This window comes from Peromyscus leucopus, chromosome 1, assembly GCF_004664715.2.
Source record: "Peromyscus leucopus breed LL Stock chromosome 1, UCI_PerLeu_2.1, whole genome shotgun sequence".
Lineage (NCBI taxonomy): Eukaryota > Metazoa > Chordata > Mammalia > Rodentia > Cricetidae > Peromyscus > Peromyscus leucopus.
This window is the reverse complement of record NC_051063.1, coordinates 75,718,748-75,736,763: the sequence shown is the minus strand read 5'-3', so window position 1 is coordinate 75,736,763 and position 18,016 is coordinate 75,718,748.

Here is an 18,016-nt window from a genome sequence, read left to right as displayed (position 1 = left end):
AGGTAGACCGAGCAGAGTTCTCCAGAGAACACCAAGCAGGAAGCAATTCTAAGAAACAACACTCTTTCTCCCAAAGGTTTCATATTTCTCAGGGTTATGGGTGATGGTTATAGGGTTGGGGGTGGAAGAAAATATTAGACTCAGTATTTTACTTAAGAAAAGAAAAAGTGTCTCAAAAAAAAAGAAAAAGTGGAATGGATAGGTGTAAAATATTATGGTAGATTATTGTATATACTAGTAAACAAATTTAGTAAAATACAGCCTTAGATAATTTGCACTGTTAGGGATTCTTTTTTTATTTTATTTTGTTTTACAATACAATTCAGTTCTACATATCAGCCATGGATTCCCTTGTTCTCCCCCCTCCCGCCCCCTCCCCTTCCCCAACTGTTAGGGATTCTTATATGTTGATACAAATGTAAACTATTTTTATATTCCTATTTGTATATTTTATAAATACAAATTAAGATAATTTGTATATTGATACAAATACAGAACTGTATTTGTTATAATGTACATATATTTCTACTCTTATTTGAAATATTTGTATATTGATACAAATGTAAATTTATATCTATCATACCGTATGTATGTTCTACCTCTGTTTAGGATATTTTGTATATTGATATATATTTAGGATTATTGTCATATTGTATATTGCACTATACATTCCTACCTCTATTAAAGATATTTTGTGTATTGTCACAATTTTGAAGTCATCATCCTTTTACCGTACATTTGCTTATAGGCTGTTTACCTTGTTTACATGAAGCCTTAGTCCTTAGGTTATTTCTGTAGATAAGACTTATAGATTTATAGTCACCTATGCTTGTCATCTCTATAGTTATGTTAGTTAGTTTATCCAGATTTACAGATACATAGGTTGGATGGACAGGTAATCTTCAAACACTTCATAGACCTAGAGAATATGGCATTTGAATAACTTAGAATTCTGTTAACATGAGACACAATTGCTCCTGGCAGCACCAATTTGATCCTGAGAGAATATTGGGCTTCTAAGACATTTCCATTTGGAAGTTTGTCTTCTTGGCACAAAATGGCCTATTGGGCAAAGAACTGCCCTTACCTCAACTGCTGACAATACAAGTGCTGTCCTTCTGGACAAGTGGGACACAAGGAAAAGTGACTTCTGAACTCTGCCAAGACAGGGTAAGATGGTCTTTCAGAATTCCTGCTTCTGAAAATGGTCTGTCAGATACTCTAGGCCTGTAGCCAGTTTGAATGCACCAACAATGCTGAGAAACATTAGGTGACTGTCCAGGATGCCAGCTGTCTCTGTCTACTCTTGCAAGACTCCCGAAAGTTACTTGCATCCATCTTCCATTTCTCAGGTATCATTATATTCCTTCTCAGGTCTTTGATGGGATTGAAGACTAGCAGTTATAGTTACAACTTTATATATATATATATATATATATATATATATATATATATATATAATCTTAGATAGAACTTATTAAGTATTAGATTTAGGATAGGACACCTTTTGGAATGATCTTTGTAACATGCCATTTACCTATGCTCCTGACTTCTCTGGATTTTAGTATGTGTCTCTTGTTTGATATTGTTTGCATTGGTTGTAGTTCCATCTTATCTAGGTCATTATCCTTTATTACTCCTGGACAATATTTGATAATCATTCCTATTGTATATAGTCATGTATTAGGTTAGAACCTTCTTATTTAGACAAAAGGGGGAGATGTAGTGGGTAGCTGTTCCAGCTTTGACCTGGAAGTACCACCTCCTTTTAGGCTTCAGTAACTGTCACACCTACAAGGCGGACCTGAGAGAGGACCCCTGAAGACCCGAGATCCAGATTTGCCTGCTCTCTTGGTTCCTGGATCCTGGACACTAGAGGTGGACCGAGCAGAGTTCTCCAGAGAACACCGCCAGACTGCACTACACCTTTCCCAGACCCTGTAACCTATCCCTTCACTTGTAAGTTACCACATAAAATAAACCTCCCTTTTAACTACGTGGAGTTGCCTTAATATTTAAACCAATAGTGTGTGTGTGATATGTGTGTGTGTGTGTGGCACATGATGTGTGTGTGTATGTGTGTGGTACATGTGTATGTGTGTGGTATGTGTGTATGTGTAATATGGTGTGTGTGTGGTATATGATGTACATGTTTGTATGTTTGTATGTGGTATGTGGTGTGTATGTATGTGTGTGGTATATGATGTGTGTGTGTATGTGTGTGGTATATGGTGTGTGTGTGGTATATGATGTTCATGTGTGTGTGTGTGTGGTATGTGGTGTGTGTCTGTATGTATGTGGTATATGATGTGTGTGTATGTGTGTGGTATGTGGTATGTGTGTGGCATGTGGGGTGTGTGTATGTGTGTGGTATGTATGTATATGTGGTATATGGTATTTGTGTGTGGCATATGGTGTGTGTGGTATACAATGTGTGTGTGTGTGTGTGTGTGTGTACTATGTGGTGTGTATGCAGTGTATGTGGTGTGTATGTGTGATACATGCCTGCATGTGGAAATCCTAGGTTGACCTTTGGTGGCAGGATTCTGACCTCTCAAGCCGTCCTCACTGGTTATTTGTCAGAGACGCCGGTCCCTTGCAGTGTTACAGCGCGACAGACAGCACTGTTGTCAGAGTCTTTTGGGACCTGTCCCAAGGGGAAAATGCAGAGTTCTTAGGACCGAATGAACCAAAGTTGCACATGGTGATATTTTTATGATATAATTAAAACTAAACTAAGAGGGCAATTCCTAGATATGAGTGTAATTTGAGACAAGCGAGAGAGATGGCGAGTGGACTCAACTTTCAATTCAAATAAGTAGGAAAGAAAAAAAACTAGAGGAAGTTTGAAAGAAATCATGATAAGCAGAAATGCATGGAAGAGTGAAGTAAATAAGTGATGTGAATTTTCAGAACCTACAGCTAGATTTCAGCTGGTGTGTTGACAGTGAGAGTTTGTCTGTGACTTCCCCATCTGTCCTGTGCTCCAGAACGTGGAAGGCATGGAGAGACCATGTCGTCAGTGTGATGATGATGAGGACATCTAAGAGCGGCGGTCTAGCCAGGAGCCTAAGGACTGGGGGACTATTGAATCACCCCGAATCTACACCCAGACTTTTACATAGGAATGAAATTTGTGTTTGCCATTTTTTTGACAGAGTCTTGCTTTATAGCCCAGGTTGGCCTCTAGTTCTTAATCCATCTGCCTCAGCCTCCAAAATGCTGGGATTATAGATGTGCACCACCCACCTGGTTGAATTTCTGTCTTCTTGGAGCTATGGTTATTTGTGTCTCTTGTACATACAGCTGAATCTATATCATAAGTAATATAGGACTGAGGCAAAATGGTCATAATTTTTATATAGTATGAGAATTTACATGGTAAACTGAAGAGAATAGACAAGGCATTAAAATTAGTAAGAGAATTAAAAGTTCAGCAAGATTTGGGGGTGAAAAGACCAATACTAGTGATACCTTTTAATTTAGAAATAACTCATTATAAAATGTAAAAGAAAATAAGGTACTAATTAAAATCACAAAAATACCCATACCCGACAGATCTGTAAATTCTAGGAATTGGCATAATAAAAAGTCTCAAGACCTTTATGAAGAAAAATTTGAAGCACAATGAGAGGATATAAAATAAGATGTAAATAAATGAAGAGCAGTGGGTGGGAAGACACAATTATAACACTGCTGAGGCTCACCTAATTAGTCTATAAATTCAATGCAATTCCAATTAAAAATCAAAGACTGTTTTTAGGAGACTTAATAAAAGAATTCTACAAATTAGATGGATGAACAAAGTTTTGTGGATAACTAGACTTGTTAGGGGGAAAGAAGTATGAAAAGGAGACCCCTGCTATCAGGTAAGACACTTCTTTTTATTTCAACTTGGACTGTTTCTAGTTATTTATTTGCCAGTTCTTTTTTACTTTTTCATTTGTATATTTATCTTAGGGTTTCTCTGGCTGTGAAGAGACATCATGACCATAGCAACTCTTTTTTTTTTTTTTTGAGACTCTGTGTAGCTTTGGCACTTTTCCTGGAACTCACTCTGTAGTCCAGGCTGGCCTTGAACTCACAGAGATCCACCTGGCTCTGTCTCCTGAGTGCTGGGATTAAAGGCATGCGCCACCACCACCCAGCAGCAACTCTTATACAGGAAAACATTTAATTGGGGCTGGCTTACAGTTTAAGAGGTTTAGTCCATTAGCATCATGGCAGGACATGGCAGCGTGCAGACAGATTTGGTGTTGGGGAAGGACTTGAGAGTTCTACATCTTGATCACAGGCAGCAGAAGCGAAGACTATCGCACTGGGCATGGTTTGAGCATATATGAGACTGCAAAGCCCGCCTCCACAGTGACTCACTCCATCCAAGGCCACACCTCCTCCAACAAGACCACACCACCTAATAGTGCCACTCCCAAGGGCCAAGCATTCAAACACTTTAGTCTATGGGGGCTATTACTATTCAAACCACCATGATGTTATTTTTACTTTTTTATTGGTATGTGTGTACATTTGTGTGTGTGTGTGTGTGTGTGTGTGTGTGTGTGTGTGTATGCCATTTGTGTGCCTGCATGTGTGTAAGCATGCAGAAGCCAGAGGTCAATAATAAAACATAATGGGTGTTTTCCTCAGTTGCCACACTTGGAGCTCACTGATTTGGCTAGGCTAGCTGGCTAGCAAGCTCCTGGGGTCCCCTTCCCCAGCGCTGGGATTATAGGTGCAAAGTCCTCACATTTAGTTTTTATGTGAGTCCTGAGGGTCAAATTCAGGTTCTCATTCTTGCATAGTGACTCCTTTATTGACTGAGCCATCTACCCAACCAACCAAGTTCTCTTTTAATTGGCACGTTCTGTATATGAGGCAACTGTATGCTGCTGATGTGGTGCTCAAGCTAAGAGTGCTACATCTTGCAGGCAACAGGAAGTCAACTGATCATCAGATTGAGTGAAGCTTCAGAAAAAGACATCAAAGCCCGCGCCCACAGTGACACACTTCCTCCAACAAGGCCACACTTCTTAATAGTGCCACTCACTTTGGGAGTCATTTTCTTTCAAACCACCACTTAAGTATTTTATCCCAGAGCCACATTTGCAACTTGTTTGTGTAGTGTGCTGACTAATTTTATGTCAATTTGAAACAGCCTAGAGTCATGTGGGAGGAAGGAAGCTCACTTGAGAAAATGCCTCCATAAGATGGGGTTAGCCTGTAGGGCATTTTCTCAATGTGATTCATGTGGGAGGGCCCAGCCCATTGTGGGTAGGGCCTCCCTTTGGCTGATGATCTTGGGTTCTATGAAAAGTAGGCTGGGTGAGCCCTGAGGAGCAAGCCAGTAAGTAATGTTCCTTCATGGCCTCTGCATCAGCTTTTTTCTCCAGGTTACTTCCCTGACTGCTTTCAATGATGGAAGTGTGAGTGAAATAAGCCCTTTCCCCCCTACCCTCAAGTTGCCATTGAATTCATGTGTTAGCCATCTACTGCTGGGCATGGGGGTTGTCCTTAAGAGTGCTATATATACCCAGTGAGATTACTGGAGGAAACTAGTTTTTCCTTTGTGAGCAGTTATCAATTGGAGATAGCATCTGGGTTAGGATTGGGGACTTATATCCACTTCCCCTCACAGTGCAGGAATTCCATCTGGATTAGACCCATGCAGGCCCTGTGCATGCTGCAACAGTCTCTGTTAATTCATATGTGGACCTGCTGTGTTTAGAAGGTCTTGTTTCTTGGCATCCTCTATCCTCTCTGGCTCTTAAGAATCTTTCCGCCTCCTCTTCAGCAAGGTTCCTTAGCCTTGAGGGGAGAAAATTGATGGAGACGTCCCATTTAGGACTGCCTATTTCAAGGTATCTCATTCTCTACACATTGCTCCATTGTGGGTCTCTGTGTTAGTTCCCATCTACTGCAAGATGAAGCTTCTTTTTTTTTTTTTTTTATTCCCGAGACAGGGTTTCTCTTGTGTAGCTTTGCGCCTTTCCTGGAACTCACTTGGTAGCCCGGGCTGGCCTCGAACTCACAGAGATCCGCCTGGCTCTGCCTCCCGAGTGCTGGGATTAAAGGCGTGTGGCGCCGCCGCCGCCGCCGCCGCCGCCGCCGCCGCCGCCGCCGCCACCACCACCACCCGGCCAAGATGAAGCTTCTTGATGATGGCTGAGTGAGACATTGATCTGTGAGTATAGAAGAGTATCATTATGAGTCATTTTATTGCTAAGTGTCTTTAGCAGAACAGTAGTAGTTGGTTTTCCCCTGCGTCCCTGGCCTATTTGCTCTCAGGTTCTTGGCCACCCTCGCAGTGTCAGGCATGGGTTCTATCTCATCAAGGGGCCTCAAATCCAATAAAATAGTGGTTGGTTACTCCACGAGCTTTGTGCTGCTACTGCACCAGAATTGTGCCTCAGGTCACCATTGTAGATCAAAGGGGTTGTAGCTGGTATCATAAGTAGAGGTGAAGGCTCTAGGTAGGCAACAGCTGGACTTCTCTGTGTTCAATGAGTTCTGCAATAGATGTTGTCTTCAGCAATAGAAACTTATCATCAGTTTGTGGAGAGCAATCAATAGCCTTGGCAACAGTCCAGATTGTTTAGGGGCCCCTTTGGCCAACGACTTGATTAGATGTAACCCATTCCCAGGAAGGTTTTATGTGGTGACAAGAGATGTCTAGTTGGGACTTTGTCTCTCCAGTTGTTTAGTGATTCCTTTCATATATGTATTTACTTTAAGGAGTTTCTACTGTAGTGGGTTTCCATATGACTTCTCAAATGGCTCTTAGTTTTAGCTGTCCCTCCCCATATTTCTTCCTTTACCCTCTTTTCCCCTTCCTTCCCCATTTGATCCTCCCATTCTAGTCCCCCCTCCCTCTTGTGCCCATAATTATCTATTCTATTTCCCCTTCCTGGGGGATCTATCCTTCCCTCCTTGTCCCTTACTCTATACCTAACCTCTGTGGTTATATGGATTGTAGCCTGCTTATCCAAGACTTAACAGCTAATATTCACATATAAGTGAGCGCATACCTATTTTATTGATTTCAATCTTGAGTTTGGCTATTAACATCTACTCCTTTTGGATATGATTTCTTCTTTCTCTCCTAGAGCTTTCAGGTGTAGCTGAAGTTTTCTCCAGTTCTGCCCAGCCCCACGGACCCCACAACTGCTTATAAAATAATCACTCAGAAGCTTATATTAATTAAACTCTTTGGCCATTAGCTCAGGCCTACCACTGACTAGCTCTTACACTTAAACGCAGCCCATTTCTGTTAATCTATATGTCGTCACATGTTCTGTGGTTTTACTTGTTGTTTTTACATGCTGCTCCTTGGACAGCAGGCTGATGTTTCCTGACTCAGCTCTCCTGTTTCCAGAATTCTCCTCTCTCTGTCCCACCTATACTTCCTGCCTGGCTACTGGCCAATCAGCACTTTATTTATTAACCAATCAGAGCAACACATTCACAGCATACAGATATCCACAGCATTCAGGTGTGCTGTTAAGCTGCTAGTGTGAAATCTCTCCAAATTATTTAAGTAGACACCTAGTGCTATGAACTTGCCTCTTAGAACAGCCTTTATTGTGTTCCATGTGTTTGAGTATGTTGTATATTCATTTTCATTCAGTTCTAGAAAGTTTTTAATTTCTGTCTTGGCTCATTTTTCATTCAGCAGTGAGATGTTCCATTTCCATGAGTTTGTAAGCTTTCTATTGTTCATAGCTAGCTTTAATCTGTAATAGTCAGTTAGAAGACAGGGGCTTATTTAGATTTTCTAGTATCTGTTGAGACTTGCTTTGTATCTAAGTATGTGATCATTTTGGAGAAAGTCCTATGAGGTGCTGAGATGTTTTCTTTTATGTTAGGATGAAATGTTCTGTAAATATCTGTTGGGTCCATTTGGTTTAGATGTCATTTAGCTCCAGCATTTCTCTGTTTAGTTTTTGTCTGGATGACCTGTTTATTGTCAAGACTGGGGTATTGAATCCACTCACTATTACTGTGGAAGCTTGAATGTAATTGGCCTCCATAAGCTCATAGGGAGTGGCACTATTAGGAGGTGTGGCTTTTTTTGAGTAAGTATGGCCTTGTTGGAGGAAGTGTGTCATTTTGGAGGTGGACTTTGAGGTTCCATATATGCTCAAGCCATGCCCAGTGTTCAGACCACTTCCTGTTGCCTGTGAGTCAAGATGTAGGACTCTCAGCTACTTGCCAGCACCATGTCTGCCTGCACACTATGCCCCAACCATGATGATAATGGACTGAACCTCTGAACTGTAAGCAGCCACCTCAATTAAATGTTTTCCTTTATAAGAGTTGCCATGGTCATGGTGTCTCTTCACAGCAGTAGAAACCCCTAACTAAGACACTGTGTGAGGGCCAATATGTGATTTTTAGCTGTAGTATGAACTAGTGTTTGGTACATTGATGTTAAGAATGGCAATGTCCTCTTGCTGGATTTTTCCTCTGATGAGAATATAGTGTCACTCCCTATCTCTTCTGATTAGTTTTGGTTTGAAGTCTATTTTGTCTAATACAAAAAATGCTACACAGGCTTGCTTCTTGGATCTATTTGCTTGGAATATCATTTTCCATCCTTTTACCCTGAAGTGATGTCTATGCTTGATATTAGGGTGTGTTTCTTGGATATAGCAGAAGGATGGATCCTGTTTTCAAGTCTAATATGTCTGTATCTTTTTATTGGGGAATTGAGACCATTGATGTTGAGAGTTACCGAAGAGCAGTGTTGATTCTTGCTATTTTGTTGTGCTGTGTTTTCTCCTAACTCTTTTATTTGTTGGTTTGAGATTATTTGTTCCTTGTGTTCTCTTGGGTGTAGTCAACCTCTTCAGGTTTAAGTTTTCCTTCTATCACCTTCTGTAGATCTGAGTTTATATGTAGATACTGATTAAATTTGATTTTTATCATGAGATGTTTTTCGTTCTCCATCTATTGTGACTGAATGTTTTGCTGAGTGTAGTAGTCTAGGTTGGCATCTGTGGTCTCTTAGAGTTTGTAGAACATCTGTCCAGTGCCTTCTGGCTTTTAGAGTCTCCATTGAAGAGTCAAGTGCTGTTTTAATAGGTCTATCTTTATATGCTACTTGGTCTTTTTCCTGTGCAGCTTTTAATTTTTTCTTTGTTCTGTTCATTTAGTGTTTTAATTATTATGTGTCATGGGGTTTCTTTTCTGGTTTAGTTTATTTAGTGTTCTGTATGATTCTTGTACCTTGATGGGCATCTCCTTCTTCATGTTATAGAATTTTTCTTCTATGATTTTGTCAAAAATATTTTTTTTGTGCCTATGACCTGGGTTTCCTGTCATTTTTCTATTCTATTATTTGTAGATTTGGTCTTTTCCTAGTGTCCCAGATTTCCTGGATGTTTTGTGCCTATTTTTTTTCTTTTTAGACTTAACATTTTCTTTGACTAACATATCCATTTCTTCTATCTTACCTTCAATGTCTGAGATTTTCTCTTTCATCCTTGCATTCTGCTGGTGAGGCTTACCTCTGAGGTTTTTGTTTGACTTCCTAAATTTGTATTATTATTATTATTATTACTATTATTATTATTATTCCTAAAGTTTTATTTCAATTTGGGTTTTCTTTAGTGGTTATATTTCCACTTTCATGTCTTGAACTGTGTCTGCCCTCCCCTTTCATTCCACTGTTTGTTTGTGTTTTCATAGATTTCATTTGGATTTGTGGACTTGTTTATTTCCTCTTTAAGGTCCTTGAACAGATTCATAACAGCTATTTTGAAGTTCTTGTCTTGTGCTTCAGCTATATTGCATTTCTCGGTGCCTTGCTGGGTTCTGGTGTAGGCGTATCATCTTAGTTGTTATTGATTGTGTTTTTGTGCTGGTGTTTAGACATCTGGGTTTGGGGTGACAGTGACTCTAGCTGTTGATATCTGGTTTAGTCTTTGTTGGGTGCCTGTTCCATTCCTTGATTTCTGTTGCCCTCTCTGGATCTTAGAAGGTTCTGATGGCCATGGTTGCCTGGTAGGGAGTACTTCTGAGTCCCTTCTGGGTGTGGTCACTGGAGTCTGGGGTAGAATGTATTTCCAGGTATTGTGGGCTGACAGAAAGGAATTGGGATGGGTTAGAAGGTGGGGAGGCTGAAAGGGTCCAGAGAAAGGAAAGCTGGGTCTGCTGTGAGGTTTTGCAGAGCCCCCAGGGATGGAACAGGAGAGGAGAACAGGCCCCTGAAGTGGTCTGCTATAGGGCTGGGGATGAGCTAGGGAATCAGAATTGGAGGAGTGGAGGGAGAGTGAAGATCACACACCTGATTTCCAGACCAGAGCAGCCAATGAGGTTCCAGGCAAGGAGTGCCTCTGGATGTTGGCACCTGAGACAGTGGGATGGGGTGGAGGGGAAAGGCCCAAGGAGAAGGTCCAAGGAGTTGCCTGGGAAGGGAAGCAGAGAAGAATAAGAGCCCCAGCAATGGGGATGCTACAGGGCTAGGGACAAGAGTGGGGAACTGGAAGGCAGGAAGAACAGCGAAGGTCACCTACCTGTAACAGTATGTGGATGGTTCCTTGTTTACCATGACCTCAACAGAGATCTGAACTGTGTTGAAGATACTTGTGTTGTATTTCTTTGACAGAGACTCGGACTTCATACGGGCTGCAATACCTATTACATTCGCTAATAAATTGTTTGTTCATTTGCCAAAGTATTTGATTTCTCTCTTCCCAGTAGATGGAAAGATCCATGATGTAGGGATCATGCTTGCTTTTTTTTTTTTTTTTTTTTTTTTACTAACTTTGCATGATACCTGGTACACAGTCATTCCATTAATATATGCAGAATAAATTAACATATATTCCATGTTTTAGGGTTTCTGTTGCTATGATGAAAAACCATAACCAAAGGAACTTGGAACACCTTGAAGGAGGTCAGGACAGGAACTCAAATAGGGCAGTATCCTGGAGGCCAGAGCGGATGCAGAGGAGGGGAGCTGCTCTCATGGCTTGCTCAGTCTGTTTTTTTAAAAGAACCCGGGACCACTAGCACAGAGATGGCACCACCCACAACTAGCTGGGCCCTTCCCCATGGGTCACTAATTAAGAAAATGTCTTGGGCTGGAGAGATGGCTCAGAGGTTAAGAGCACCAACTGCTCTTTCAGAGGTCCTGAGTTCAATTCCTAGCACCCACATGGTGGCTCACAACCATCTGTAATGAGATCTGGCACCCTCTTCTGTATACATAATAAATAAATAAATCTTTAAAAAAAAAAAAAGAAAGAAAGAAAATGCCTTACAGGCTTGCCTGATCTTATGGAGGCATTTTCTTAATTGAGGTTCCCTTCTCTCTGATGACTTTAGCTTATGTCAAGTTGACATAGAACTACTATCTAGCATACTCCATATGTTAATTAATACTCCGTGCATTAAATTAAAATGTATTTATTATTACAGTGTATACATATTTTTATAATGTGTGTGAGTACAGGCATGCATATGCCACAGTGGGTATGTGGCAGTCAGAGGACACCCTTTTGGGAGTCACTTCTTGCCTTTCATCTTGTTGAGGCAGGGTTTCTTGTTTCTTCTACACTGCATAGTCCACTGACTGGCCCATGAGGCTCCAGGTGATTTTCCATCTCCACTTCCCACCTCCTCAAAAGAGTGCTGAGATTACAGATGTTTACCACTGCACTTGGCTTTTTATGTTGATTCAGGGAATTGAGCTCAGGCGGTCAGACTCATCCAGAAAGCCCTCTTACCTGCTGAGCCATCTTGCCCATCCCATTCCCTATGCTATGGCATTCAGAGGCCTAGGAATTATGCCTTAATTAAGCCAAGTGTGATGTCACATGCCTGTAATTCCAGCACTAAGGAGACAGAAGCAAGAAGGATCATTTCAAGTTCAAGGCCAGCCTGGTCTAAGTAGTGAATTCTAGGCCAGCCAGAGAACATGAGACCTGGTCCCTAAAACCTAAATAAATATATAATAAGGGGGAAGATCTGACTGCAGTAAGACCTCCACAGATAATAGCTGCCAGGCACCAGGCACATTGTGTTTTACCTACACTAGCTTAGTGTTTCCTCAGTTCAGTCACATAAATTAAAAGTTATGAAATTCTTCCTATAGGACTTTATCTGGGCTGGAAAAATCTGGTCTGGTTCTTGAGAATCAGCTGTTTCTATTTAGTTAGGACTAAGGCAGTTGAAGAGGAAAAGGCTTCTGGAATGGTCACAGCGGCTCTTCTAGCTACAGTTCATTGGAGCCCAGCAGGGAAAGACAGGGGAAGTCAGCTCAGGTCTCTCAGGAGCAGTGTGTGCAGAGATAAACAAAACAAGTTAACCCTTTGGGGCCCCAGATTCAAATTCTGGACTCACTCATGCTCCTGTGTGACCCGTTGCCACGGTCAGTCTAATTCAATGCAAAGTATGACAGTTTAACTCGGTGCAGAATTTGTACCATCTCTAAACACTGGAATCTAACTTTCTCTGTCTTTACTATTCCTCTGCGCTCAGCTCTGGGTGGTTGAGTTAGTGCTCCTCAGTCATTGGATAACTTCATGGTTGGAGAGGTGGAAAATGACACAACTGGGAAGATAGATAAATCTCAATGGAATTAATGGAATTGGGGGCTCAGCTGGGGTGAGCAGGTGAGGTCTGTGGCAGCTCAGCTGCTGATGTTATTAATGGCTTTATGAGATGGTTTATAAATAATTTAGAAATAATAATAAATTGGAGTTGAACTTGAGCTCCTCTTCCAGATTAAATCCCTTGAATGTGTATCTTGCAGAAGACACAAAAAGGAATTCAATTTTTGACTCATGTTTATCTAAATTCAGTAATGGCATTTTTTGTTTTGGATGTGGAGGAGATAAAAATATGTCCCATAGTGTGACACAGAAAAAGTCTTTAGAGTAAAAGCCCAGGACCGAGGCTCGAATACATTTGCTAGTGGCAGCAAGCCTGATGAATCCGGGCTGTTTGTTTACTTTATAATTGATTTTCCATATTTTTTAGGAGGCCACAGGAAATTCAGCTTTATATATGTCTGCTTTTATCTATGACCTCTATGGGAAGAAATTACTCTTGTTCATGTTTTAAATTATGTGCCTTCCTGAAATTTTCATTTCTCTCCCTTCAGGTTGTGATGCTATAAGAGGGCTGCATTCATTTATTCATCCAGTGGTTTAGAAGCTTGCCTTGGATTCTGGATGATTAGGTCCGTATCTTGCATATGGTGACATCTTTACATATTTATTGAAAGGAGAAACATTGTGTGGCACATAATATTGTGATGCAGATAGCGTTTTTTTTTAATGTGGTTACTAAGATGTAGTCACTCTCCATGTAGCTAATTAAAAAAAACAACAACATATGTTCTTCCTCATCACTGACAATAACAGTTTTTTTCACCTTTAAAAGTATCTCCTTCCTTCCTCCCTCCCTTCCTCCCTTCCTTCCTTCCTTCCTTCCTTCCTTCCTTCCTTCCTTCCTTCCTTCCTTCCTTCCTTCCTTCCTCCCTTTCTCCTTCCTTCCTTTCTTCCTTTCTGTGTGTGCACATGCCATTTTGTGGAAGTCAGAGGACAAATTACAGGAGTCAGGATCTCTTTCAACCATGTGGGTCTCAGTGATTAAGTTCAGGTTCTGAGCCTTGGCAGCAGGCATCTTTATCCCCTGAGATACCTCACTAGCCTCTTTTTTTGAGACAGTCTCACTTTGTAGACCCAGGCTGGCCTTGAACTCATAGAGAGCTGTCTGTCTCTGCTTCTTGAGTGCTGGGATTAAAGGTGTGTAGTACCATGCTTGTCCTTATTTTTATTTTATGTGTATGAGTGCATGTGTTTGCCTGCATGTATCCATATGCACTGAGAGTGTGCCTGGTGCCTGTGGATACCAGAAAGAGGTTGCTGAATCTTTGGAACTGGAGGTACAGATGGTTGTAAGTCACCACATGGGTGCTGGGAACTGAACTTTTTTTTTTTTTAAATGTATGTTTTGCCTGCATGTGTATATATATGTGTGTGTGTGTGTACCAAATGAGTGCCTGGTGCCTGAGGTCAGAAGAGGGCACTGATCTCATGAAACTGGAGTTATGGCTGTTTAGGAACCACCATGTGGGTGCTAGGAATAGAACCCAGGTCCTCTGCAAAAGCAGCAAGTGCCCTTAACTGCTGAGCATCTCTCCAGCCCCTCCGGCCCCACTCAGCTCTTAGCTGGTGAGTCACCTTCACAGCTCCAGAATCCAGGGCTTGCCTCCTCCTGCCACCTCTCCGCCTCCTCAATGGATTAGAGTCAAGGTGTTACATCGCTGTAGACCAGTGCCTCTCAACCTGTGGGTCACTACACATCAGGTATCCTGCACACCAGATATTTACATTACAATTCATAACAGTAGCAAAATAAGTTTCTGTACTAAAGAATCACAACATTAGGAAGGTTGGGAAGCACTGCCATGGATAGGTGGGGGCCAGCTCTCCGCGTGGAGCAAAGCCACAGAGCAGAGGTGCTTGATCTCTTCCTGGCACCATGGAGAAGAGCTTCCCTTCTGCCCTGTCTCTGCGGCTGCACTGTTCCATGAGAGAGAAGCCACCTCCCCTCTCGCTTACGCCATTTTGGTTTGGAGACATCTCTTACCCAGCAGCCAGATGTATCGGCTAACCATGTAACTAGCTCTAGACTGGAGGAGTGCGCCTTTGATAATGCTGTGGGAGTCAGACTATGAGATGTTCTGTGTGAGAGGCTGATGAATGCTTTGAGGGCCCGAAGAGTGAGAGTTCCTGTTCACTGAGTGTGCCCGTTCATTTTAAGAGTCAACCTGTTATAACCTTGAATCACCTAGGGGGGAGAGAGCCTGAAGGAAGGAGTTCCTAGATCAGGCTGGTCTTTGGGGGCTTGCCTTGGTTGTTTGTTAATTGATGTAGGAGGGCATAGCCCCTTGTGGGCAGCACCATTTCATGGGGTAGACCCTGGACTGTGTAAGAGTGGAGAGGGCAGGCAGGCTAACAAACAGCCCATCTGTATTTGTTTTCTTTCTGCTCTTAGATGTGATCTGACTAGCGAAGTTGAGTTCCTGCTATCTGGACTTCCTCTCAGTAATGGACTAGGGCCTGGAATTAAAAGTGTAATGAAGCCTGTCCTCCCATAAGTTGTTTTTGTCAATTTATTTTATCACAGCAATAGAAATAAAGCTAAAGCACCGGGTGAGGAAAAGCATGCTCTAGGGAGCAGAATGGGTAGCATGTGATAGGCATGGGTATAATTTACAAAGTCCTAACTTTCCAGCTGATTTCGTGTACATGTCTGCCACCCTGCTACCTATGGCTTCAGAAGATGGATTAGCCCACATAGTTGGTATGAGTGTGTGATCAACCCCCAGCAGAATGAAGAGGTAGGCTAAAAGCTGGTTCTTCCAAGTGCGTGGACTGAGGCCCCTCACAAATGATCAAGATGGCCGGTCGGTCAAGCACATGGGCTCTAGAGCCAGACGATGTGGCTTACTGCCACTTACCAGTGGTGACCCTGAACGGAGCACTGAAGCCATTGATGGTCTAGTTCCTCAAGTTTATATCTATGTGTTGCCTCTTGGGAATTATGTGAGCAATACAATATGCTTAACCTTTCTGAGATGATTTTCTTTTTTTTCATGTATGAAATGGAGATTATAAAAGCATCCACTTCATTAGGCTGTTGGGAGAATGAAGCAAGGAGCCCTTACAGCATCAAGTCACCAACACACATTTAATGCTTAGTTTGTACCAGGCATACATGAATAAACACACACACACATACATACATACACACACACACACATACACTTTTTTTTTTTGAGACATGTTCTTACACTGTAGCTCAGACTGGCCTGCAACTCATTATGTTAGCCCAGGCTGACTTCAGATTGATGGCAATCCTTCTGCCTTAGCCTTCTAAGTGGTGGGATGAGAGGTGTGTGTCACTACGTCCAGCTCACATTTATATTTTTACTTAAGATGTGTGAGTAGAATAATGCCTTGTATGGTAAGTACTTACTATGCCTCTTAACAAGGTTGTTATTTGTGTTCTTAATGTCCTGACATTCACTTTGCTCTTATGTAGAACACAGTTAATGATATTTTGTTTCCTTGTCTTCACTTGTAAAGGAACAGCTGACTCTTAGGGTCATACAACTAGATCCATAAGTCATTTATGTAATATCTGCTACATAGGAGGATTAAATATTACTACATTAACTTGGAAGTAAATATCTAAAAATTCCCCATATATTTTCTGTGATTTTTAAGGAGAAAAAAAGGGTTATAGGAAATTTTGGTACATGCAGACATGGTGTCCAGGGAAGCCATGACATCTCTCAGACAGCAGGTGTTTAGCCTGATGTGCTCCAAGCTAATCAGCTGGCATTGAGAAGAAATAGGGGTGGCCACCATTCTTTGAGGCTTCTTCAGTGGTTCACCAAAGTCTTAGAAAGTACCAGGAACTCAAGGAAATGGGAGTTTAGAGAAGAGAACTCTCCTGCACACTGCCCCCCAGCTGGCCCTGGGAACTGTTCCCCATCTTCTGCACATTTACTTTGGGACTCTCTTGGTGACTTAAGTGCCAGGAATGGGATCAGGAACTGAGCAAGCATGAAGACGAGCTCCTCGAGGTCCCTGTCTACAAAGAGTGCCAGCTAGACTCTTGTCCCTCTTCCAGCTGTCTACAAAGGTGCCCTACCAAAAGAACCCTGGGTCCTCATGGTGGTCCCTCCAGGGCTGCTCTCATTAACTCCCATGTGCCTGAAAATGGGAGGAACAATCCCCTCCCCTCTCCTGGACTGGGAAAATACCCAAAGGGTCCCTTAGTGTCTCCAGACCTGTGGGTATTGTTGACATGGTCAGGGAGGGACCTCTGAATGACACCACATTTTTGGAACTTTCTACAAGTATTAGCCCTGGACAGTCCAATTCCCAGATGGATCCCTGCCATCTTTTCAAGGCTGTTCTAGAAGCTACAGGTTGAAGAATTGCAGAATCAGCAAGAGAGGTACCTGGAGTTGGCTCAAAAGATACTAGGCAAAGACACTTTAACTGATTACACAAAATGATGGGTTTCTCTGTGACATTTTCGTACAAGTGTATCATGTACCTTGATCATATTCATCCCCATTACCCTTCCTTCTACTCACCTTCCTCTTCTCAAATAGTCCACCTTTTACTTTTATGTGTCTCTGTCTTCTTGTCTTTTCTTTCTTTCTTTTGGACAGGGTCTCACTGTGTAGCTGTCTCTGGCTGGCTTAGAACCTGCTATTTATACCAAACCTTAAACCCACTGAGATCTACCTACCTCTGTCTCCTAGAGTATTAGGATTAACTATATCCTACCATACTGGCCTTTCATGTCTTTTTTTTTTTATTCAGATTCCTGGGGAGAGGGATCAGTAGTTAAGAAGTCCTGCCACACAAACATGAGGACCTGAGTCTGAATCATCGACACCCATGTGAAAAAAAAAGCCTGTAAACCCAATGTTGTGGCGTCTGGAGACAGGAGGATTCCTAGGTTGGGTTTGCTGGCTACTAGCCTTGTTCCAGCTTCAGTGAGAAACCCTGTCTCAACGAGGAGGAGAGTGGTAGGGCAGGCACCCAGCATCTCCCTCTGGCCTCTGAATGCTCCTACAAGGGCACGGATGTTGTGTGTCAGACTTCTCCTGTGGAGACACCACATACTCATGTCCACTCATCCCACATAGGGAGCCCAGGGCAGACACCCCCGAGGTTCAGCTTGATGAACTAATGAGTTTCATTGGGGTTACTTACAGGAATATGGGTGAGGGGTTAATTACAGGGGCAGAAATGACTGAAAGACATCTGCATGTTTTTGCTAAAAAAGTTAAAAGATATTTTGGATAAGGATGGAGTTTTGTATGATAAAATCAGATTTTGTACTAAGAATAAAAAACATAGCAGATCAGGACAAAACCATGATAACTTAAAACCAAGTCTCAGAAGGTCTGAGTAAGTTATACAAAGTTTATGGAGGATGGGGATTAAGAATAATGTTTGATGATTAATATTTATAA